This window comes from Myotis lucifugus, unplaced genomic scaffold, assembly GCF_000147115.1.
Source record: "Myotis lucifugus unplaced genomic scaffold, Myoluc2.0 scaffold_85, whole genome shotgun sequence".
NCBI lineage: Eukaryota > Metazoa > Chordata > Mammalia > Chiroptera > Vespertilionidae > Myotis > Myotis lucifugus.
In genome coordinates, this window is record NW_005871133.1 from 2953013 (window position 1) to 2978019 (window position 25007).

Consider the following 25007-nt stretch of genomic DNA (forward strand, 5'->3'; position numbering starts at 1 on the left):
GGGAGGAGGGAAGGGAAGGGAAGGGAAGGGAAGGGAAGGGAAGGGAAGGGAAGGGAAGAGAAGGGAGGAAGGAAGGAAGGGAAGGGAAGGGAAGGGAAGGAAAGGGAAGGGGAGGGAAGGGGAGGGAAGGGGAGGGAAGGGAAGGGAAGGGAAGGGAAGGGGAGGGAAGGGGAGGGAAGGGAAGGGAAGGGAAGGGAAGGGAAGGGAAGGGAAGGGAAGGGAAGGGAAGGGAAGGGAAGGGAAGGAAGAAAAGATCCAACCACTAGGAATTGGGTTAAGGAACTGAGCTCTCATTTTGTCCCCGTCGGTGACCGGCACTCAGGTGGCTCTGAGCCTCAGTTTGTCCATCTGTGGTCGGAGGAGACCGCCCGCCTTGCCAGGATGTGGGGAGTGTGAATCGGGCAGCTTCTGTGGGTGGTGCAGACCCGATCCTGTAGGTACTTGGCACCGAATGCCTGCAGTTGGCCCGGCTTGGGAGTGGCTGTAACCAGGCCTGATGGAAAGGCCCCCTGACTCCACCGCGGCCTTGAGCGGCTGCCAGCTCATGGCCGGGCTGCTCTGAGACGCCTGCAAATTCTTTTTTTCAGGGTGTCTGGTGTCTGCAAAGAGTCTTCCCAAAACCTTCTCGAGTTCCAAGAAGCCCTTTTGGCTGCGCATCCAACTGTCCTTCCTGGTCCCCAGCTCAGCGTGAAACTTTGAGACGAGCCCACTCCTGTTGGTTTCATGCAAACCCTCCCTCCCAGCTCCCCTCCCACCTTCCCAGTTAAGTTGGGGGAAAGGAATGAGTAGGCGGGAGTAGGAGGCAGGCATAGAGGCGACTTAGAGAGCGGCTAGCCCAGCTGGCCTCCCACGATGGCCTCGGGCTTGCGATGGAGCACGTCTCCCCAGTGTTTCCTCCGAGTGGGCAAGGGGGGTGGATGGCGCCAGGAGGCAGGGTGGGTGTGAGTACGTGGGCGTGTATGTGAGTGTGTGTGTGTGTGTGTGTGTGTGTGTGTGTGTGAGCTCACTGCCCCACACTCCCAGGAGCCCCATTGCTGATGGTGATCTCTCTCAACGCAGGAACAAGGCTGCATTGTTAGGCTGCCTATCTCCTGGTTTCTGATTCACCCCAGGCCACTGCAGCCTGAGCAGGTTCGCAGCTGCTCAGGGATATACTTTCCAGCACATTTAGGACTTGGAACAGCCCCAGGTTTCAGGAACACATGGTGAGGGGGGAGGGAGGGGCTCAAATAGACGGAGAAGGGGGGAAGCGAGCTACTTCTTTCTTACTTCAAGACGAATCTCCATTTTCATCATCTGATAGCAGGAACAGCATCTGAGGACGGCGGATGAATTGCAAACCTGTGCAGGTCGGGGGAGAGGGCAGGGGACTGGGGGGAGATGGGCAGATTTATTTCATCCTGGCTGAGGTCTTCTTGTGCAACCCGTCCCCTCTGACATGCAGCTCCCGCTCCAGTTACACAGTCTCCTCCCAGCCCTGGGCCTGCCAGGGAGCCCTCCCCGGAAGTCCGCCCCTGCAGGGAGCCTCTGGCTTCCAACCGCCGGGGCCAAGGGGCCAGCGAGGAGGTGGAGCCCGTCCCTCAGACCCCGGAGCACCAAGCGTCCACTGGGCTGGGTTTCACACATTGGTCGTGTCTCGTCTCTCTGTCCTGGTGCCTGAGCAGGAGGGGCTATTGCTGGCACTTCCCCAGGCTCCGGCAGACAGAAGCCAGGTGACACTGCTGTCCATGCACTCACCCCTCACAAGCCCAGCTGTTCGTCCTCCAGCGAACACTGTTGAGGCCTCCTAAGTGCCAGGCGCGGTCCAGGCACTGGCTTTTAGCAAGGAATAGAGCAAGGTCCCTGCCTTCCGGGAGCCCCGGTCAGCAGAGAGCCCACTTTACAGCACAGAGTGGAAGGGGTTCGGGCAGGACAATCCAGATCCGAGCTCCTCTGTTCCTCTGAGGATCCCGGTGACCTGCTTACCTGGCTTCAGCAGCACCCTCCTCTGTGACCGAGCTGGGTCTCAGGGCAAATACCTCCATGTGTCTCGGCCACCTCAACCCACTGGGGAGGAGGAGCATGGGGCCTCGTCTTCCTCTGAGGACGGCTGTGAGACCCAGTGACCCTGTGCACAAGTTCCCTGGGCAACGTCTAGACCAGTGATGGCGAACCTATGACACGTGTGTCAGAGGTGACACGTGAACTCATTTTTTTGGTTGATTTTCCTTTGTTAAATGGCATTTAAATATATAAAATAAATATCAGAAATATACATCTTTGTTTTACTATGGTCGCAAATATCAAAAAATTTCTCTATGTGACACGGCACCAGAGTTAACTTAGGGTTTTTCAAAATGCTGACACGCCGAGCTCAAAAGGTCCGCCATCACTGGTCTAGAACCTGAGTCTGATCCTAATCATCTTCTCCTCCCTTTTTCCCAACAGGATGGCTGAGGATTACGGTCCATCACTCATGAGCCGGTATAAGAGCAGGCAGGCTGGTGCGTGACGTTGGGGCTGCTGCCTCCTCCCGCCCGACCTCCCTGGGCGGCGCTCACAGGGCTGGCCTCTGTGTGGGGCTCGGAGCAGCTCCCACACTCCCAGACAGAGCCCCTTTCTCCTGCGCTCAAGCACAAGCTCGCTCACAGGTTCCTATGCGGCGAGCTGGGTGCAGGCAGGCGCAGAGTGACCTGGGGCCTGCCGCAGTGGGTGAGGGAGTTAGACCCCAGGCCCCCCGGCCCTGGTTCTGCACAGACACCGCAAAGAAGGTGCAGGGGCAGGGAGACAGGTGAATCCCTGGAGCACTTGGCCCTCTGTCTGCCGTCCTCCATTCATTCCCAGAGGCGAACAACCCCACCCTTTCCTTGGGGACAGAGTGCAGGGGAGAAGGCACAGGTGAGTGTGTAACTGAATACAGTGGTTTAAACAGCGCGGCTGAAAGCATAGGCGGCACAGTCCAGTCACGGCGCTGGCCCACAGAGCCTTCGGCGAAGATGGAAAGTTCCGCATCTTTCCCGTCCTCACGACAGCCGCTCCGCACAGGTGGCTGCCGAGACTGAGATGTAGCTAGTGTGACTGAGGACCTGAACCCCGTGTTTCATTTAATTAATTAAGTCGCCTGTGGATGTCGCCTGTGGCGAGTGGTGTCCTCGTTGGACAGTGCTGGTCTAGGAGGGAGGAGACCCCGAGGCTCTGATGTGCACAGACCCAGGTTCCTATCCTGACTGTAACTCACGCTCACCACGGAGCGGAGAGTCTGTGTGGCTTGTACCCTCAGAGCTGAGCTGGGTGGGGGCAGAGGTGAGCAGGCAGCTGCCCGGCCAGCTGCAGCCCCTCCCCCGCTCCCAGCAGAGGTCTGACTAGGGCTTCAGGCCTCGGAGTTTAGGAGGAGGAGACGAATCCAGCCTTTGCCTTCCTAGGCCTGCATTTCTCCACGGACGGAGGCCTATGCCCCTCTCCGCGGTGCGCAGATTTGACAGGGCAGGTCTGGGTGCCTGGGGACAGGCCGGCAGGCTCGGGCCTTCTGACAACGTCACTGGATTCTGTGGCGAGACCCCTGGACCCAGGCTGGGTGGCGCTGTGGCTGAGAGGAAGTTTCCTGCCCTGGCCCCCAGCTGCCAGCTGCTTCCCTCCTAAGCTGTGCCCATGTGCCCACTTGTCTTCTTCCTAGACCTGAGTCAAAGCTTATCAGTCCCATGTCCCATCCTGGTAAGAGCCTGCTCATGATTTTCCTACATGACAACTGCCTTGCCACGGTCCCAGATGCTGATGTCCCCCAGAGATCTGCCCCTGCCCTTTCCAAGATGCCCCTGGCCCTGCAGGACACTGAGAGAAGGAATGTCAGGACTGTGGGGAAGGAGGGGGGTCTGGGCCAGGCAGGCAGGTGAGATGGGTGGACAAGCCTTCTCTGAGGGCAGCCACATCCTCGGAGCCAGCCTCCTGGGCAGCCAGAGCATGTTGGCAGGGGCTGCCAGCTGAGAATCTGGGGCCCAGGACACTCAGCCCCTGCTGTCCTCATAGTGCATGGCACCAGGGGTTCATCTAGATGGCGAGGGCCACTGGCCTGCCTCCGCTGTGACGATGGCCAAGCAGAAGAGCTGGCAAGTGCCAGGGAGCCAACAGACACAAAGGCAAAAGACCCCCTTACTCTGCCAAGGATGGCAAAGCCTGCTTCCCCGTCCCCTTCATCTCAGGGGCACCAAGTGTGTTTGTTCAGCGCCGCTTCACCACCTTAATCCCTCTACAAAGAGGAGGGCAAGGGAACCCAGCTCCACCTACAGAGGCAAAGGTGGTGGTTTAGAAAGTCACCTAGAGACTCAGCATTAGCCTTCTCCCTCCCTCCCTCCCTCCTCACATCCTGTCAGATCATCAGCACCGTCATCATCACCATTCATTAGGTATCTGTTACATGCTAGGTTTTGTTATATCATTTCATCTTCGCTATAACTCTGTGAAGACGATATCATTATACCCATTTCACAGATGGAGAAACTGAGGATAAGAGTAGGGAATGAGGTGGCAGAGAAGATGTGAAGCCCAGGCTGTCACTCTCTGCAAAACTGCACAACCATCGGGAGAGAAGAGCAAGGGAGTGGAGAGCTGGAGGGGTGGTCTCTCCTCCAGAACTTGCCTCAGAGGCCAGAACAAAGAGTCCGCTGCAGGCGCAGGCAGAGGTGGCCGTGCAGCCTGGAGTGAGGGCGGAGAGCGGGGAGCCCGCAGGAAAAACACTGTGCAGAACCCGCAGCAGAAGCATGCCGATCTCCTTTCCCTCCACCCTCCGCGTAGCCTTTTCCTCCGGGCCAGCCTGTTCCACTGGAAAAACAATCTCCCCTGCCTGGGGACTTGGGGCCGGCTGGGCCGCCTTCTGGTCTGTCTTCATTCAGATCCCATTTCTCTCCTCGCTGGGAGGTGGGGGAGGGAGTCACCCTGGAGGAGGCGAGGGTGAGGCTGAAGTCTTCATCTGTCCCCCTTTTAAGCCAAGCAAAGAAAAATAGCTCTTTGCCAAGATCTTTCATCTCAGTCATTTACTCTCGCAGATGTTTTCTGCAATATAAACAAGAAGCAAAGAATGTTGGGGAGGAGAGGAGGGCAGGAGGCGGGCAGGAGGAGAAGGAAGAGTGAATCGCCGGCTTTGAAATCTGGGCCTGCAGAGGCAAGAAACGGGGCCTCGGCAGGGTCCCTGCTGCCCTGCGAGCGTGGGCAACCGCAGGTCACTGCACTGGGCCAAGCGGAGGGTCACTTCCCGGGGTGTCTTTGAAAGGAGGTTCTAGAGAAGCCGCCCAGCCTTTGAGTGGGTGGTCTCCCCCAACAGCCTCCCTCTGCCTGGGAACTGACACATGGGGAGCAGCTGCTGGGGCCCTCGGGCTCAACCTGGAGCCGTGCCTGCTGGGCCACACACCTGCCCACCTAGTGCTCCCCGCAAGCTGGACAGGGTCCTGGGCCAGCAGAGCTCTCAGCAAGACCGATGGGGGCTGTGGGCACCCACGGTGGGAATTAGGATTGTGGTGAAGGGAGAAAGAACCTTGGGCTGGGCTGGATTGGAGGAACACATCCTACAGTGGGTCAGGGGATGAACCCAGGAAGTTGGATGTCTCCCTAAGTTCTAAATGTCATAGGATTTTTATTCATGTCAGTAGTTCTTGAACTAAACTCTTAAACTAAACTCAATGCCTATTGGGACTGGCAGTAACCCAACAGAGTGAAGCGAGGTGGGGACTGTCGTGACCTGAAGGAGGCAGACCCATCTGAAGGGGGCAAGCCGCAACTCACTTCCACTGAATAACTAAGAAAACCCAGACATTCAGAGTTTTGCATAAAATTTAAAAATATTTGCAATAATTTGAAACAAGAAACATTGTCAGTGAGGCCTGCCTCCGGGCAGGTTTTAACGGGTGTGAGGCCTTTGCAGAATGTCGGATGAGTGAATGAATGCTAACTTCCTGTTTACTCCTCTTGCTCTCAACAAAGGGATATGTGAGAGGAGGGCGGGAAAAGCATGAGACAGAAAGCTTGTATGGGGGGCCCACTGTCTCCCTCTCCCCCACATGAAGCTAAACAATATGATGGATTCAGAAAATCAAAAGACCCGGTCCCAGTCCTGAAGGGTTGCACTGTGGTCGGGGAGACAGAGGGACGAAGGAATTGAGATTCACCCTTGACAGTGCTTGGTTGCGGGGCACAGAATGTTCAGGGGATGGAGAGAAATCAGGCCGTGCTTCCCAGATGAGGCAGCGTGTATCCAGCTGATCATGAATCCTGGAAGTGGAAGGCTTCCCACCCCACCCAGGACACTGAGAACTCTGCAGGATCTGGACCCAAGACCCCAGAAACAAGCAGGTGAGAAGGGCTGCCTGCTCAGAAGGAGTGGCTACCAGTGGCCTCTCTCCCTTCGCCCTTCATGCTCCCACTCCATGCCTTGTTAGTTTCCTTTAACTTTACTCATACCCGTAAGTAAACCTCTTTCTAAATTCTTCTCGATTGCCCTATTGGAGTGTGCCATCTCTCTTGCCGTGATGCTGACTGATGCACTCATATTTTGAATCATGTTGCCGAAAGACTTAGGTCCCGTAGACATTGGTGAGAATAGCATCGTGGTTAAGTATACAGCATTTGTGGGCTAACTGACCAGAGTTGAATTCTGTCCCTACCATTTTCTAGTCTTGTGGCATCACATTTATCATCAAACAAATCATAAGCACTCAGTAAACGAGAGTATTCCAGCTTATTCTTATGGTGAAAATCTAACCGTTGAGGGTGTGGCTTTGGTGCTAGGAGAAGCTCGCATTACACTACAAGGTCTTACTATGTATGGCTACCAAGGAATTTGGGCCTCAGGTAATCTGCCCACATACTACAGGAGAAAGAAAACATAAGCATTATCATTGCTGCTATTTTAGTAGCGAGAGAAGCTTTCAACTCTATTATTTTCAAGAGAAATTTTTAGCAAGGAATGTTCTAGGGGGCTGTTTAATTTATTTTGGTGACATTGGTTAATAAAAGTATATGGGTTTCATATGTACAATTCTGTAACACATCATCTGGATATTGCCTTGTGTGCCTACCAACCAAAGTCAAATTTCCTTCCGTCACCATATATTTGATCCCCTTGACCCTTACTGCCCCCCACCCCCTTTCCCTCTGGTAACCACCAGACTGTTATCTGTGTCTATGAGCTTTTGCTTGTTTGTTTGTCTCATTTCTTCATGTGTTGCTTTCAGTTTTATATGCCACATGAGTGAAATCATATGGTTCTTGACTTGTTCGGTCTGACTTCTTTCACTTAGTGTGATATTCTCAAGAGCCATCCATGTTGTCACAAGGGGCCGTATTTCATCTTTTCTTATGGCTGAGTAGGAAGCTGTCTTTTACATTCTATCTGACACCCTTTTCCTATCCTTTCTTAGCATGTTCTTAAAGTCTCCCAACCACAGCGTACAGTCCCTGCATGTTTACAGTATAGAAATGTGGTGCCCTTTTAGCCTGCCCTTGCAGAGCTTCTTCCCACCCCACCCCACCCCCAAATGATGCTCTTGCCAAAATTAGGCTCAGAAAAGAGTCTCTTAACTCCGTCCAAAAGCTAGACCTGAAAGAGGTCAAAGGTCCTCTGGTCAGCCACGGTTCACTCAGCTATTTTTAGCTGATGTAGGACAAAACAAGGTTCCCAAAGATCTGGGTCCTGTGAAAGTTGGAAATTCTGCCAAGGTGGAGGGGTGCAGCTCTCCCCGCTGGAACACAGAGAACAATTCCCTTCTTCATTGCCCCGGGATATCTGTTTGCTGCCAACAGATCTTCCACCTGCTCTGTCTTGCTTGTGTTAGATCACATTAGGTTGGTCTACTTATTTGCCATTCCAAACCCAACCTTTACAACTAAGCCTTTCTTGTTGAACTATCAGTGTGTCGACTCATCCTGTGGGCCATCTCGTGCCATGTTATGCTCTAGCTCCTGAGTTAGAAGCTTGGTAGTTTTCTGTATGTCTATCCTCATTGAAATTCATGGTGAAGGGTCCTGGATTCTCAACCTAGATCCACTTCTTTTCTCTGCCAATGCTACTCACTACTGAGTTCTCTCTCCTAAGACCCCCTCAAGCTCTGCCATGCTCCTCTCTTCCCTATTCACACCAAGGCACCAAGGGCAAGACCTTCCCGCACAGAGATAGCTGCTCTTCCACCTACCCCTATGTGACCTTCCACTCTGACATCCCTTGCTAGAGTCCCTTGAGTTAGAAAACCAGAGAAGTTTTCATGACTTTTAAGGCTTCCATTGGCAAGACAGCATGGAGAAGGGAGTGTGGACCAAGCTCAGAGTTTCTGTCTGACCCCAGATTGCCGCTGAGGGTGATGCCATGGGAAGGTGACCTCCCCACGGGCCTGGGGGCCGTCCCAGTGGGATGACACCATTGAACACTCCATGTCAGCTCTTCTGTTGCCGTGCTCCTCAGGCAGGACACTGGGAAGGTAGAAACTGAGCTTAAGGTTGAGGATGTGGGTAAGAGCTCGATTCGGTGATTTATGGTCTGGGCCACGGTTTCCAAAACTGTATAAAGAGCTATTCCTGGACAAGTTCCTTATTAGTCATATGTGTAAAATGGAAACATCGCTTTGTCAGAAATATACACCCCCTACCTCCTCCCCAGCTCTGTCTAAAATCAGGTTCCGGAAATAGAGCTGGGTATCGGGAAAGGGACTTAAGAACACTTTTCTAGTAGCACTTGCATCCCCCTGGCAGTGGCCCTTGTACCAAGCATTTATGGACGAGGATGTTGGGGCCATCAAAAAAGGTTGAACCAACTTCACACTGGCACTGCCCCCAGACACACTTTCCATAAATAAGTATATTATGAATGTTTAAGCTTTCTCATTTGTCATTTTAAGTATGCAGAATCCATCCACTCTTCTCTGGTACCCAAGCCCGACTATCTTCTTGGAGAATCCCACACTGTCCTCTGTTCTCAGTCCATGAGATTCCAGTGCAGCCAATCCCATCCCCAACTCAGGAGGAAGCACATGACCCAGACCTAAGTCAATCGACACAGTCCATTCTTCTGACCGGGCACCCAATTAGTCAGAGCCAATAAGATGCCTTGAGGTTTCCCCTGGGACTTCTGAGAAGTGGACTCACTCGTTTCCCAAGAACCTCAAATCTGAGAGATATAGGACCTGAAACTGCTATCATCTTTCTGTTACATGGAAACTACACCTGAAGCCAACATAGGAGAGAGCAGAGCGGAGAGATGAAAAGTAACCAAGCCCTCAGATCGTCTTATGGTAGCCCTGAACCCAGTTGTGTCTGACGCTAGCCCTAATTCTGGATCTTTCCGTTGCACGAACCATTAGTTAGCTCTCCCCTTTGCTAAAGCAGTTTGGAACAGATTTTTCTGTCCCTGACAACCAAAGAGCCCTAGTTGACAGTTGTTTAAAATACAGGTAAATGGAACAAGAGAAAGGAGGCAGGACTAGCAGTAGGGCTATAATTTGCGAGCACTGTCTGTGGCTCAGATGCACAGACAGAGGCTTATCCCACTTGGATGTGAGGAGAGCAGCACAAGCTTGTACCCAGACAGGAAGAGGAGGGGCCCAGACAGGAAGTTCCCCCAGCAAACGCCACCAAGTTAGAATTGAAGTTACTACAAGAACCACACTGTTTCTATTGAGTTGAGTCTGTTGTGCCCACTTTGTGTATTTAATGTAATTGTAAATCCTACTGCTGTAGTGAAACCCCTTCATTTGTACCACCACAACTTGTAGCTCACTATAATTTGCTCCCTTTCCCTATGAATTAATCAGAAGTGTCTATTAATCATGAATGTATTTAATTTAATCTGCTTTCCCCTGGTTATATTTAACAGAGTTCTTTAGAAAGATAGAACTAATAGGAAATATATATATATATATATATATATATATATAGAGAGAGAGAGAGAGAGAGAGAGAGAGAGAGACTCAGCAGGCAGGCTGGATTCAGGTAAGAGTTGCTGTTCCAATTACAGTCTTGGGTCCCAAGGCTGGACACTCAGACAGAATTTCTCCTTTGCTCTGAAAGTCTTCGACTGGTTGGACGGGGCCCACCCACATTATGGAAGGACATCTGCCGTACCTAAAATCAACTGATTGTAGCTGTTAATCACATCTAAAAAAGCTCCTTTACAGAAACATCTAGTCTAGTGTTTGACCAAATGACCAGGCACTATAGTCTAGTCAAGTTACACATAAAATTAACCATCATACCCAGTTTGAATATTAGTGAGGGTTCAGTTTTTGATTCTCAATACCAAGGTGGACACTACAAGTAACAGCCCCTTGACAATGCTCTGTTAGTTCCTAGCACGTAAGAAAATCCGTGATCACTCAGTTCGATCTGGACGAAAAGCTTTCTGATGTGTGTTGCTGTTTCTTATGTATGTAAATCGGTTCTCACTTACTAAATCTCCCCTGGTTTGTTTTTCATGGTTTGCAGAATTCCCTCCCAGCCACCATTCCAGAAAAGCACTTGTGCCTTCCCCTTGGCCCCTGGCAGCTGAGGATGTATCCACTGTGTCCTGATTGAAGGCAGACCAGCATTGGGGTGGTGGGATGAAGCCCCTCCAGCAGGGGAAGGCATTTGGCCTGTGCGTGTTGCCTGTGGATGAGCCTTATCTACAGCGACATGAAGAAGACAATTCACCTGGCCTGGGTCTGCTAAAGAACCTGACTGTGGCCCCAAAGAGAACAAGTTATTACCATTCCCATGATGTCAACTCAAAGGCCTCATCCTGCCTTTTGATGGTCCGGGATACATCTACCTACACTGATATCTTAGGTACTTATTTTCATTCCTCCAGTTACCTGCTATAGGCTTCATCTTGCATCCATCCCAGGGTTACTCCAGGACACCTCCTTGAAGCAGCCATTTTTCATATGGGCATCCTAGGAGGGAGTGGTGGGGGGACGATCAATAGGCCCTGTCGGTGCACAGCGTCACTCTGCATATAACCTCGTGAGAGGGTTTTCTGAGGATGTCCTTTAGGCTTCAGTATCTATACCTGATGATGCCTATTCACCAAAAATTCTACATTTCCTAGCCTCCCTTGCAGTTAGGTGAAGGTCATATGACTGGATCCTGGCCAACGGGGTGTGGACAGAAGTGATGTCAGCCACTTACAGAGCTGGCCCTTACAAACATCTCAGTGACTGTCTAGTTCTGTCTTCTCTGTCCAAAGCAATCTTGATGTCACAAGTTTCAAATGGCCTAACAACTGAGATGTGGGGGTGTATTTGTTACTGCAGCATAGCCTTCCCCATTCTGACTAATGTAGAGCATAAAAGGGGAGTATTCCTCGGATCCGTAGTTCTCCTCAGCCCAGGAGCTATCTCACAGATGAGGGCTGTTCTTCCCCAGGATGGCTGATAATCAGTGACCTCTCTCCCAACCTCTGATGAAACAACCTGGGACATCTGTCGTGCTGATGGTGACAGGTCAGAAGCAGTATCTCTCGTGTGTAAAACTGTCCAGGATCCTCCATATGCCCAAATCCCTAAGGAAAGGCTAAAACTGGTGAAGTAATTAAACCAAGGTGGGTTTCCCTGAAAAGACGTTCACAGTTTTGAGCTCATTTAGAAGAAAGGAAAGAGAGAATTTCAAGCCCTAAACAGGGCGAAACCCCTTCCGTTTTAGTTGAAGATATCCTTGCTGGGGTCCAAAAACAGAGTCTTATCTGTTGAGAATTCCTGCAACTTAAGGTTCCTTCATTACAGAAAGCCTACCAGGCCTGCCCCGCTGTGTGACCCATGAATGTGGGTGGGACTGCCTGGTATTTTCATACTGTTGGAAACAGTGGCCTTGTTGATCTCAGGGAGTCCAGATTAAGCTGATTTCGCTATTTTTAATCTCTCCGGAAATAAGCAAAGAAGAGAGGCCTAATTGCAAACAGACTGAACTTTACATAGGAAATATGTAAGTCCCCAGAGGCACCTAGAAAGTGTCTGAAATCCAAACAGCCTCCCGGCCTCCCCCCCTCTGGGCCTCCCCTCTCAGGATCACGTAGGCCTGCACCCAGGGAGGCCTGGGGCAGGAGGAGGGATTGGAATCAGGAATTCAGCCATGGCCTTGGACCGGCCAAACCAGCCCAGCCAGCCCCCTGGGCCTGGAGGCAGGGGCTTTGCATGAGAAACTGGAAGACAGTTTGCCCACAGCTTGAGCCACTGCTTCGGGAAGGCTCTTTGTTCTCTCCTCCCCATGATTTTGGGTTTTCTGGTCCTTCTCTATTCTGTGCTTGTCAAATTCCAGGCATGGGGAGGATTTCAAACACCATCATCAAGTTTGCCAGACACACACACACACACACACACACACACACACACACTACAATTTTATTTGCCACACAGCTCTGGGATTTGTGGCCAAGCCTGACCCAGTAGGAGCCTTATAACAGTTCACATGTCCCCCAGCTTTACCCACAAGCTCCAGTGTCAAAGCCCCAGCCAGAACCCTGGGCCTTGCTGGCAGCTGAGCCATTGGGTCACTGCAGGAGGCGAGACAAGGCCCTGCAGCCTGCTGTGCCTCAGTTTCCCTGCCTGTCAGTTTGGACAACCATGACCACAGCTAATTCTGAAGGGTCTGCCTGTTTGATGGGACCAGGCACTGGAGGGGGCTCATATTTATGGCATGAAGTCCAAGAATGAGTCAAAGAAGACAGACCGAAATAGATGGGGAGCCCAGAGCCCAGAAGGGCGGCCAGAGAAGATTAGACACGCTGCCGGGAGAACCATCCCGATGACTTTGTTGAGGGCTCTTGCTCACAAACCTCCAGTGTGTTATTTTAACTTCCACGGGACAGGCCAACCCTTGCCTGTGATGGGAAGTTTGGGACCGGGAGCCGTCCGTGGGCCCTGCTGTTGCCGAGGTCGCCCCGGGAGCTGGGGCTCACTTCCAAAGGAAACCAGCATGGGGCTCCCGGGCTTGGCAGCATGGCTGGACAGACGGACAGTCTTTGAGTGGGAAAGTCATGGTGATGAGGCAGGGAGGAGTGGCAGTGGCCCCCCTGCCGCCGCTCTGCTGGTGGGAGTAAGGCTTTGTTTAGGGGGCCTTTCTGCTGAGAAGTCCTTCTTCCCTCCCTTGTGCTTCTTGGTCTCATGAATCAGGCAGAGGGCAGCAGGCCAGGAGACCAGACATGGAAAGGGCCCAGGAACTGCAGCCCTAGTTCCCATCCCTAGGAGCTCCGGGCCCCCAACAACCCCTAGCAATGGCTCCCCGCTCACCCCTCGGATCCTCTGTCTCAGGACATGGTCTGGCCTGCCCTCCTGCCATTTGCTCTTTTTAATCCTCCCTTCCCCTGAAGAGCAGCCCTGGCAGATCCGGTCCACCCTCCCCTCCACTGGAGTGCTGCAGGCAACAATGTAACCTGATTCCAGTTTGCCAGACACCTTCTCTAAGGCCAGCTCTCACCCACTGGTAGGGAGGGAGGGCTCACAAATACCTCATTTCAGCACCCAAGACCTGTTCTCCCCTCCCCTCTCGCTGTCTGCTCTCAATCTGCCTTCCATTTCCCGCTCATCTCTACCGGAAATGCTCTCAGCCAAAGCCAGTCAAACCAAGCAGGTGTCTGTGGGCTCACGCTCCCTCTGAGGACGAGGCTACCAGATTGCGCCGGGTGCCAGACAGCTCCTGGCGTCTGCCACTGGCCCTCCCAAGATGGCAGCCTGTGGAGACACAGCCAAAGCCTTGATCCAACCTCTTCCCAGTCCCGCTCTGTTGACAAACATGAAACTGCCTGCCAAGGAAGAGCCAGCCTGGACTGCCCGTAAGGCACCCCCGATAACTGGGCAAACCACCCATCCTGGGTGGGTTGGTGCCTGGGGGCTTACTAGTGAGCCAGTCTGCGGAAGAAGGCAGGAGGAAGAGGTCCAGGGCAAATGTCAGATTGGGGACAGCCATTGCTAGTAACATGTCTGTATCTGGGAAACACACACACACACACACACACACACACACACACACACACACACGGGAACTTACAGTGGAGAAGAGACTTTTAAAGCTGTCCACGATGTAGCCCTATGCTACCCGTGCCCCAGTCTGCTCTGCCATTCCTTCTCCCACAGGAATTCCACCTTGGCCACACCTACAAACCCACCCTGTGTCCTGCCCCATCCCTGCTCCTTCCACTCCCTTCGCTCACAATACCTATCTAGATTTTGCCCATCTTCCCAGGTCCGGCTCCAATACTGCCCCCCGCAACTTTCTGGGGAACCTGGAGCCTGCACCCCTCTTTTCCTTCACTCACGGCACCTTTCGTCTACTCCACACCATTTGCTTCTTTATCGAGGACCACCCATGTGGTCTCTCTTTCAGATGTTGGCCTTTGTCTCCCTGAGTCTGTGTGTCCCCAACCTTGTGCCAGAATTCTTGCCCCAAGGATGCCCCCACCTCAGTGCTCTGAACCTCAGGGCCTCAGGCAGTAATTGATGGGTTATACAAAAAAAAAAAAAGAATGTAAGTGATCAGAAAGATGCTTCACCTAGAAGAACTATATAAATGTTCAGTGAAACAAAATGTGGGCCCAGGTGGGCCCTTCTGGGGGGCAGTGGTTAACGGGTTTCCTTTCCAGGCCTCCCCTCACAGGCCTAGAATCCCAGAGGCCCCGGCAAGGGGGTGGTTGAGTGAACAGAGTCCTGCAATCAAGCAAGACCATAAATGTAAAGCCGGGGAGCTAAACAATGTTGGTTTTACAACTCCAGGTGATGAGAACGGTATTTATAGACTCAGTGACATGTTTGAAGCAGCGAGGCCCGGAGGCTAATATTTTAAGCTGGACATCCTGAGACCCTGACATTCTGTTTTCATTCTCCGCCCCATCCTTCCCACCCGCACCCGCTGGAACTTTCCATGCAATCCCGACAAGACATGAAACCTCTATTGTCTCTCAGTCCCTCCGAGTGCTGAGGAAGATTTAAAACTGCTCTGGAGAAGGATGACTGGTGATGAGTGGGAAACACTCGGAGGCCTCGAGGTGACATTGGCCATTACACCGAGGCTTCCATCAGAGAATTTCAAAACCCCAGGCAGAGGGGAGGGCCTTCAGAGAACCCCGGGGCACCGGGCCAGGAGTAGGAATAGTGAGTCCTTGTTGCAGACAGATCCACCTGGGCCCAGAGGGTCGGAGAGTCTATGTAAGACCTTCCTTTCTCTTGAGCTCAGTTTTATACTGGATCAAAGTTCCTAAGGCAAATCCACAACCAGAGGGTGGGAACTGAAAACTTTGCTGTTTAAACGGCCCAGAGCATAAAGGCAGAAATCAGTGTTTTCCCTCAGAGCAATCTAGAAAGTACTAGCCAAAGAACAAATTACAGATAGCTAACAAGTATCACGGAAGCACCGGAGATCACAGGGGATGGAAAATAACCAGGAGATCATCGCTCCGTCTCCCAGGGGCCGGACGGCCAGGATGCAGCTCACAGTCCCCCCTCTGAGGTGTCTCGCCTTTCTCTTGCTTTGTACTGTAAGCAGCGTTCTGGATTCCTCTCCCATACACCCCCACCCCCACCCCAACACTTATACATGCAGACACGCAGACAGGCAGCGCCCACAGAACAGAGCTCCTCAAGCATGGAAATGAAGTCCAGAGCATTCCCTACCGTGGAGTTTTTCACTCTTTGTAAACAACTCTAGATGCTCATCAATAGTCCACCGGCCATGCTGACGAGTTCTACGGACAAGCCCCATCTGGCCAAACTGAAACAGCAAATCCTGTAGTCACTTCAGGGGCTAAGTTCAACTTTTAAAAGCTATCAAATGGGCCAAAAAAAGAGTTGCACCTGGCCCTACCCGGTTTGGCTCAGTGGATAGAGCGTTTGCCTGAGGACAGAAGAGTCCCGGGTTCAATTCCAGTCAAGGGCACGTACCTCAGTTGCAGACTCCTCCCTGGCCCAGGGTCCCGATCAGGGTGCGTGCAGGAGGCAAGCAATCCATGTGTTTCCCTCACATCGATATTTCTGTCTTTCTCTCTTCCACTCTCTCTAAAAATCAATGGAAAAATATCCTCAGGTGAGGATTTTAAAAAGTTGCACCTGTTTTCACGCTGAGAAAAGCAGATCACCTGTACCAGGAAAACTAACAAAAATAATGGTCTGAAAGTAACTTGAAAATTTTTGTTTTTACATCGTTTTCCAAATTGCAAAAATAATAACTGCTCAATATCAAGAACTTGGAAAATACAGACGAGCACAACACGAAGACTATTGGTAGTATTTTATTGTACTGCTTTCCAGTGTGTCACTATGAATAGTCATCTATATACTTGTGTACAGTACATAGTATGTTGTGTACAATATGATATGTATTATGCAATGTATTATATACTATGTAATTTTATAAAGAGGTATACAAAATTTCTACATATAAAATATTCATTTATATGTTTTTATATATTTATGAAATCTGTATTTACATATTTCATATAAAATGTCACATAAAATGTAAGAAATTGTCAATTTTGCCTTTTTATTTTTACCCTAAGGTAACACATGTTAATTATAGGAAATCAGAAAACATGCTTGAACCAAATGAAAGAGGTAAAAATCATGTTTATTCCCACCATTGAGGAAATACCACTTTCATTTGCAATGTGCCTTTCCCATTTATTTTAAACTAGTGGCCTGGTGCATGAAATTCATGCAGGGGGGTGGGTCCCTCAGCTCAGCCTGCACCCTCTCCAATCTGAGACCCCTCAGGGGATGTCCGACTGCCAGTTTAGGCCCAATCCAATCCGGGACCACTGGTTCCTAATCGCTCACCTGCCTGCCTGCCTGCCTGATTGCTCCTAACCACTCTGCCTGCCAGCCTGCTTGCCACCAACTGCCTGCCCCCAGCTAGCCTGCTAGCCCCCAACTGCCCCCCACCCCGCCAGCCTGATCGCCTCCAACTGCCCCCCACTGCCAGCCTACTTGCCCCCAACTGCCTCCCTTGCCAGCCTGCTCGCCCCCAACTGCCCTCCCCCCGACAACCTGATCATCCCCAACTGCCCTCCCCTCCTGGCCTGGCCTGATTGGCCCTAACTGCCTCTGCCTTGGCCCGCCACCATAGCTTTGGCCGGAAGGATGGCCGGAAGGTCTCCTGGTCTAATTAGCATATTACCCTTTTATTAGTATAGATAGACACACATGAGGATGAAATGATATGTCAAATTATACAGAAATAGCACCATGGTCTTTGCTTTATTTCACAAGTACTCCGGGGAAACACGACGAACCTCTTAAACCACTGTTTCCTTCCCTTGGGGGCCATCTCATGCTGTGGCTTCTTCTGGTGAAGGGATGATGGGCCACTGCTCGGCCGCGAGGGGCTGTACTGACTGTCTTGAGTTGCTGGGGGCTTTGTGGAAAAAGAAGACCTAAATTTAATAATCTTCCTTCTAGGTCACAAGACCAAAGCCGGGAAGTCTGGGGATAGGACTTTCCTGTAAGATTGAGGGCAGGAAAGACAGTAGGTAGCCCGAGGAAGGTTCCTCAGGTGGGAAGGGAGCGTCAGGCTCTTCGAGGCCCAGAGGAGAAGCAGAAGTGAGAGAGGAAGGAGGCGGTGGTTAGATAAGCCAGGCCTCCCCTGCCCCCTTCCTTGAGATCATATCTTGAGGATCAGGGTGTTATTAACATCTAAAGGGAGTTTGGGGGATCTAAAATTATCTTGTTGGTGCTCTGAGGTAGAGTTTGAGCAGATTTCAAGTCTATTGGTTTTGCCTGGCACAGATCCAGCACAGGGCCATAGAGTAGATTAGAAATGATGGAGGGGATGTGTGTGGTCTAGGCCAGTGGTCGACAAACTGAGGCTCACGAGCCACATGCGGCTCTTTGGCCCCTTGAGTGTGGCTCTTCCACAAAATACCGACTTCTGCGCATGGGCCACGACGTTTCAATCGCACTGTACATGCACGCCTGCACAGGGTATTTTGTGGAAGAGCCACACTCAAGGGGCCAAAAAATCGCATGTGGCTCGCGAGCCGCAGTTTGTCGACCACAGGTCTAGGCAAATGGGCCTGAGATGGTACTCCTGTCTCACAGCTTGCTCGGGGGTCTAGGGCAGTGGTCGGCAAACTCATTAGTCAACAGAGCCAAATATCACGATTGAAATTTCTTTTGAGAGCCAATTTTTTTAAACTTAAACTATATAGGTAGGTACATTGTTATTAACTTAATTAGGGTACTCCTAAGGCTTAGGAAGAGCCACACTCAAGGGGCCAAAAAGCCACATGTGGCTCGCGAACCGCAGTTTGCCGACCACGGGTCTAGGGGATTCCGGATTCCCTCAGGGGCCAGCACAAAAGTGCAAAGAAAAGGCCTGGGGTTGGGACCAAGAGGGCACAGTTATTCTCAACCCTCCAGTCTAAGTCAAGGGAGGGGGTAGGTGGTTAATACACTAACTTTCTACTGCAGTTCAACTCAAGAATCAATTGAGTTCCCCGCCCATATGAGGAATGCAAAGATGAAGCCTCACCCTCAATGAGCTCGAAATCTAGAGGGTTTAATTCATTCTATACTATGTGCTACACACGTTCCTAAAGAATCAGATTACGGAAGATGCTGGGGAGCCCAGATTTGGGAACAATTCCACAGATGCGCTGCTCCTGCATTGGGTTATCAAGCCTCTGAGAGGCGAGCCCAGGCATTGTTCCCTCGTCTTATTTCTACTAGAGGCCGGCTCCCTCCTCTCTGGTTCCGGGTGCGTCACCCAAGAACCGCAGCTGCCAAGTCACCACAGCTCGGCAGCTCCTGTGTTGAGCATCTGCCCCCTGGTGGTCATTGTGTGTCATAGCTACTGGTTGGACGGTCGAACATTCGGTTGGTCGAATATTCGGATGGTGGAGGTCACTTAGGCTTTTATATACATAGATGGCCTTTCTCTTCCCTACTTTCCCTAGAGCAGTGGTTCTCAACCTTCCTAATGCCGTGACCCTTTAATATAGTTCCTCATGTTGTGGTGACCCCCAACCATAAAATTATTTTCGTTGCTACTTCATAACTGTAATTTTTCTACTGTTATGAATCGTAATGTAAATATCTGATATGCAGGATGTATTTAGGCGACCTCTGTGAAAGGGTCGTTCGACCCCCAAAGGGGTCACGACCCACAGGTTGAGAACCGCTGCCCTAGAGCCACAACCTTTATGCAATCTCCGTTCCACACATTTGGAGTGTTCATGGTAGTAGCACACCTAGTATAGATATGGCCAAGCACTGAAGCTATGGTTAGAAAGTCGGGAAAATGGGACCCGAATAATAACTGTGATGGAAATTGATAATAATAATAAATAATAATAATAATTAGTACTATTATCACTTGTAATTAGTCTTCCTATGTGCCAGGATCTGGTTTAAGCACTATTACATATACAGTATGAACTCATACATTTGTGTTAAGTTATGTATTAACTTGTAACTCAACTACATGAGCTCAGACTATATATATACTATCCTATGAGGTAAGTCTGGCTATGATTTCTCCTTCTAAAGATGAGAAAACATAGGCACAGAGAGGTTAAAGGGACTTGCCCAGGATCGCACAGCTAGTAAATGGAAGCGAGAACCCCATCCTGGCAGGCTGGCTCTAGACCCTCACAGTAGGTAACAGTTGGGGACACTAGGATGAGGGGAGTGCATGCTGGCCTAGAGAGGTCCCAGAGAATCTAAAGCCATCCTTAATCGCTTTCCGGGGACTTCCCAGTAGGCAGGAGGGTTAAGTGCAGGGGTGGGCAACCTTTTTGTGAGTGCGTGCCAAAACCAGCAAAATCTCTGACTCAAAATTCTTCTGCGTGCCAACCCTAATTTTTTGAGAACATGTTTCGCCTACTTGATATCTCTTAAAGTGTACGTATGTGAAGAACCTTGAAGAAATAATAAAATTCATTCGAGTGACAAAAACACAGTATATGATGATGAAAAATACATTTACTTTTTAATGTATACATGTACACTGATAGTCCTACAGAAAACTTTATGACTCCGTTTGATATTATCAGTGGGACTTTTGCTGCTGCATCACTGATGACAGAGATTTTACATCAGGTTTATATTTCGTGACCTTCAGAGATATGCACGAGCTACTACTTTCATCCATCAGGCTACTCCTTTATGAGACTTAACAAAATTCATCACTGAGAACAAAGATTCACAAGCGTATGTGGATGAAGCCAAAACACTGGTCGGATCTAAGAAGGCAGGGAGAGTTAAGGCAGAGGCATAGAAATTGCTCTTCCCCTCTCTCGTCAATCCATGTCTATGGTCTTTAAGATAACTTGTTATGTAAAATTATTTATTTATCTAAGATGCACCTACACTGAATGTATCTGAAAAATAAAAAAGTCGATATTGAGAAAAAAATTGTAAATGGAAGATTATAAGAGAGGGTTTCACGTGCCAGCAAAAGTTACTGGTGTGCCATGTTTGGCACATGTGCCAGGGGTTGCCCACCCCTGGTTTAGTGTCTGTGGCTTCTACTTTGCCATTCTGGAAACAGACTCATGGAGTTTAAGCTAGGTGGCACTCCATAGGCCACAGTTGCAGAGTCCCTGTAGGAGAGTGGAATTTGCACCTGCATCACACACTATCAGGGTAGAGCCAGCGTCCAGGAAGGTATACATGTCTACACCTGCACAGGTGCTTCTGGGTGAGGCAGGTGGGGCGAGCCCCCTGCTGAGGAATGTGGCGAGGAAGGCACCCTTTGTCTCGCTCCAGTGACTTTCAAGCAAAGAGCCCAGAGTGCTTTGCGGGCATCATTCATGCGCTTAGGGCTTGAGCTGCACTGACTGGCTGACAAGCCCCTCCGCCCAGCATCCAGGGACTGTGTCTCCACTTGCAGGCGGGCCAGCCGGAGGTCAGAGTCAATCAGGGGTGCCCCACTCTTCTCCGGGCCCCACTCGCCAGGGGGCTTGCTGAAGTGAGTGATCTGCAGACCCAAAGGCAGGCCAGAGACACGCCTGTGAGATTGACCCCGCGCTTTCAATACTTCCTCTCGCTCAGCTTTGGCAGTGACTCGGGGAGGAGCTAGGCAAGGTCCTGTGTCACAAATTAGGAAACTGAGCCTCAAGGTGGGAGCTGGAAAATGAAATTTTGGGAACCTCAATCTAAATCTCCCACCCCTGTTCCAGATCTATCTTCAAATTTATCACACTGTCCTGCGCTCCCACAGCATTTAAAATACCAACGAGAACAGGGATCTTCAGGCCTAAATCAGGCTGGCCCCGGGGAATCAGTTCAGGGGACAGACTGTCCACCCAGTGACTGATGTATCCGGCCCCATACGGGTGGTGAGGCTGGGGCTGTCTTAGGGGACAGAGGGGCAAGAGGCTGGGCCTCCTCATTTCTGCCAGTGGAGCCATTCTGTTGCACAGAATGGCCTTGCTGAACACGGTAATGTGTATGGATTCTCTCCAAACACTAGCGAGTGACGGAGCTCTTCACAGAATCTGCATCCAGGCTAGCCCTCTTCCAGCTCTCCTGCTCTCTCCTCCTTGCCCCTGCCCCCACCTCCTAAATTGGTTTGGCCTAAAACCATGCAGAGTAATTTCTTTCATCTAATCCTAAAAATATCCTATCTAATAAAGATGGAATATGCTAATTGACCCTCACGCCGTGGCAAAGATGGAGGTGCCCACAGCCAATAAGGAGGGAATATGCCAGCCAATAAGGAGGGTATATGCTAATTGACTGTCCTGCCCTCAAAGATGGTAGTGCCCACAGCCACAAGATGGTGGTGCCCAGTCCCCTCAGCCCCGCCGGGGTGGCAGACGCACAGCAAGGCTGGGCTTGCCCCACATGCCTGCCTCCAGAGTCTCCCAGTCCCCTCAGCCCCCCAGCTGCCCAAGGCCGGGCCCAGCCGCCCAGGGCTGCCTGAGGCTTGCACTGCCGGCAGTGGCAGCAGCAGAGGTGTGATGGGGCATCGCCTTCCCCTGATCACTGGGTCACCTTCCACCCCTGAGGGCTCCTGGACTGTGAGAGGGGGCAGGCTGGGTTGAGGGACCACCCACCCCCCTGCTCTAGTGCATGAATTTTCATGCACCAGGCCTCTAGTATAATTATAAATGTAAATATGATAACCAAAAGAGTCTTATACTACATTTCAAAATCAAATGTAAATAATTATAAGACATCATGGTGAAAGGGAGAAGGAAATGAACATTTATTGATGGCCTCCTACGTTCCAGGACCTATTAGCAATGAAAAACATATCTCAGATGAGGGTTTAAAAAAACAAACAAAAACCTTTAGAACTTTAAGGCACTGAATATATATTATTAATCTGCACCTTGAATTTGGAAGCCATCATTGTTTTTCAACCACCTAACTTTGTTATCCAGCAATACATTTCAATTTAGCATATCTAGTTTATTTGCTACGTTCCTGATCTGATGGACTAGTCTTTGGCTGCTGAGTCTAAATGGTATCACCAGTGTTGCTTTCTTCCCAGGATTAATATCTCCTCTTCCATAGCTTTTGCTTACACATGCTAGGTTGTAAGTATTCTACAATGGTCTTTCTTCTAAGACCCTAGCAGAGTAGTCCACATATACATTTTCCAAGAGTGTGGTGGTAAATGTTTAACAACCGACTTTCCAAAGGTAGAACTGACATGACTGTTGGTGGATAATTTCATTTACAATAATATGTGAGACAAAAATGGAACAACAAAGATGTATTTCAGATTTCATTCATTTGTCAATGACAGGAATGACTTCTTTGCTGAACTGGATAATCATTTTTGAACACTGGAAGAATATCACATCAAGTCACAAGGTCATGGCTACAGATACAACACACGTTTATGTTTCATCTACATATTACCATTTTCTCTATTACTTTCTTAAGTCTAGGCAATCAGCAAAACAAGCCCTGATTTGCAGAGTTTGCCCATTACTGTGCTGTAAATATTCTCACCGAGGCTGATTTCAAGCCAGCCAATGTGCTGTTACTGAATGTGGAATTGGGAAGGGATGCACAGTATGTAGTATTCCCATCATATTGATATAATACACATATAACTCAAGAGCATAGATACTAGTAAATTGTAGCTCAATAATTAGGAGGTGATCTGTTTTTAGTATTTATTACCTTTGTTTTTCATATAACTTAATTGTAAGTTTATATAATTTAATTTTTCATAGTGGCTGTGCTTAACAACGAGCTCGAAAAATTCCTGAAAATTTAGCAATCAGCCAATGCAAGCCAGCTCCCGCACACCACTGTCCCTCCCCCTGTTCCTATTAACCCCCATGGGCTCATGCCACCTGATGGCCGCACCCTTTGTTAAATAGCTTCAGCTAGTCCTGGTCCACATGAATCAAGAGAACATTATTCAGTGCTCAGCTTCTCCAAATAAGCAACGTCGACGGCTTCAGTCCAGTGGAGTGACTTAATGATCTGTTTCCTTCAATAAACTGTGATTTCTGAACTTAATTCAGGTACCTGAGCGTTGCTGTAAGCTGAGAGTGAGGACTGGAGGCGTTCATGATGTAATAGACTAGGTTTAAACTTGGCAAGCGGATGACATTGTGAGAAATGGATTTTCTTAGACCGATTTTAGGAGCTTGGGGTGTTTTTTTAAGAGTTAAGCCAAGGCAAAAAATAACCCTTGCAACACATCACTTCACAGCTGGTCGGCCTGGGAGAAGCTATTCTGGGATATCCAAGCTGAGGTGCCTCTTTGGACTTCAGGCAAATTGGAATCAGGATGTGGGGTTTCTATTCCTGGCTGTGTCGAGGGCTTGCTGTGTACGCCCTCACCAGTTAGTTGCCTGGCTGGTGCCTCAGTTTACCCACTGGCAAAATCAAGTCAACTGCCTTTGCCGAAGACACTAGATTTAAGCAATTGGGAGTAAAATATATAGTTTCTAGGGTTTACTAGAGAGTTTGGAGTGTCCAATCGAAGTGTTCTTAGTCAGTGGAGACTTTAGGTGAAATCTTATAGGAAATGATACATGGACAAGGTTTAACAGAGAGGAGCAGAAAGAAAAATAGAAGGAAGGTACAGGAGGAGGAGGCCTCCAAGAAATGCCCAGTGAAAATGTTGTATCAGCGGCTAGAGTAGAAACTGTGACCAGTGTTCACTTTTCTAGGACAAAATGTGTGCAAACATGAGTTAGTTACAGAAAAACAGACGGGAGAAATGGGGTTTGGGGTGCCTTTTGTTGGAGTTTGAGTGTCCTGAGTAGGAACAGAACGCGATCACCCTGGCCTGGTAGCTCAGTTGGGTAGAGCTTCATTCTGATATGTCCAAGGTTGCAGGTTTGGTCCCCCCACCAAGGCACATATAGGAGGCAATGAATGAGTGCATGAATGGGTGGAGCAACAAATCGATGTTCCTCTCTCTCTCTCTCTCTCTCTCCCCGCTCGCCCTCCCTTTCCCAAAAATAAAACTTAAAAAAGTTTTAAAAAATAAATAAAAAGAATGTGATCAAAGATATGATTTAGAGACCTGGGTGGAAGATGGCTGAGGAGCAGGCAAACTTGAAGGCAATACCAAGCTCAGAAACACCCCTGGAATATTATGTCCTGGGCTGCTGTAGAAATAACCTCTCTTCGGGTTCATCAGATGACATCATGGCTCTCAGGGAACAAGCCTTTCTCCTCTGTCCAAAGCTTGAGTGGCCCCTTAGATGAACAAGCATTAGAAGTGATCGCTGCGGACATGACAGTTCCCTCCCCTGCCTTGGACCTCTAGCATCTCACTTTTCTTGACAATAACCTGGGAGGAGAGCATGCTATCCTAGTTTTAACCTTGGAACAACAGAGACCTACGGATGTTAAATGGCTCGCTCCAGTTCACAACTGAGGCTCAAACCGTCCCTTGGCCACAAAGCTTGTACCACATTTATATCAATCTGTCTCTGTCACACCAAACTAGCTAGTTAATTTTTCCCATCCACAGGCCAGACACCTTTTGAAATAAAAAGCCTATTGATCTCTAACACACACACATACACACACACACACACCCCAAAAGGCCAGTTACAGTTGTCAAAAGCTGAAAACTAGCGAGAGTCTCTTCCAAAAGTTCTATGAGAA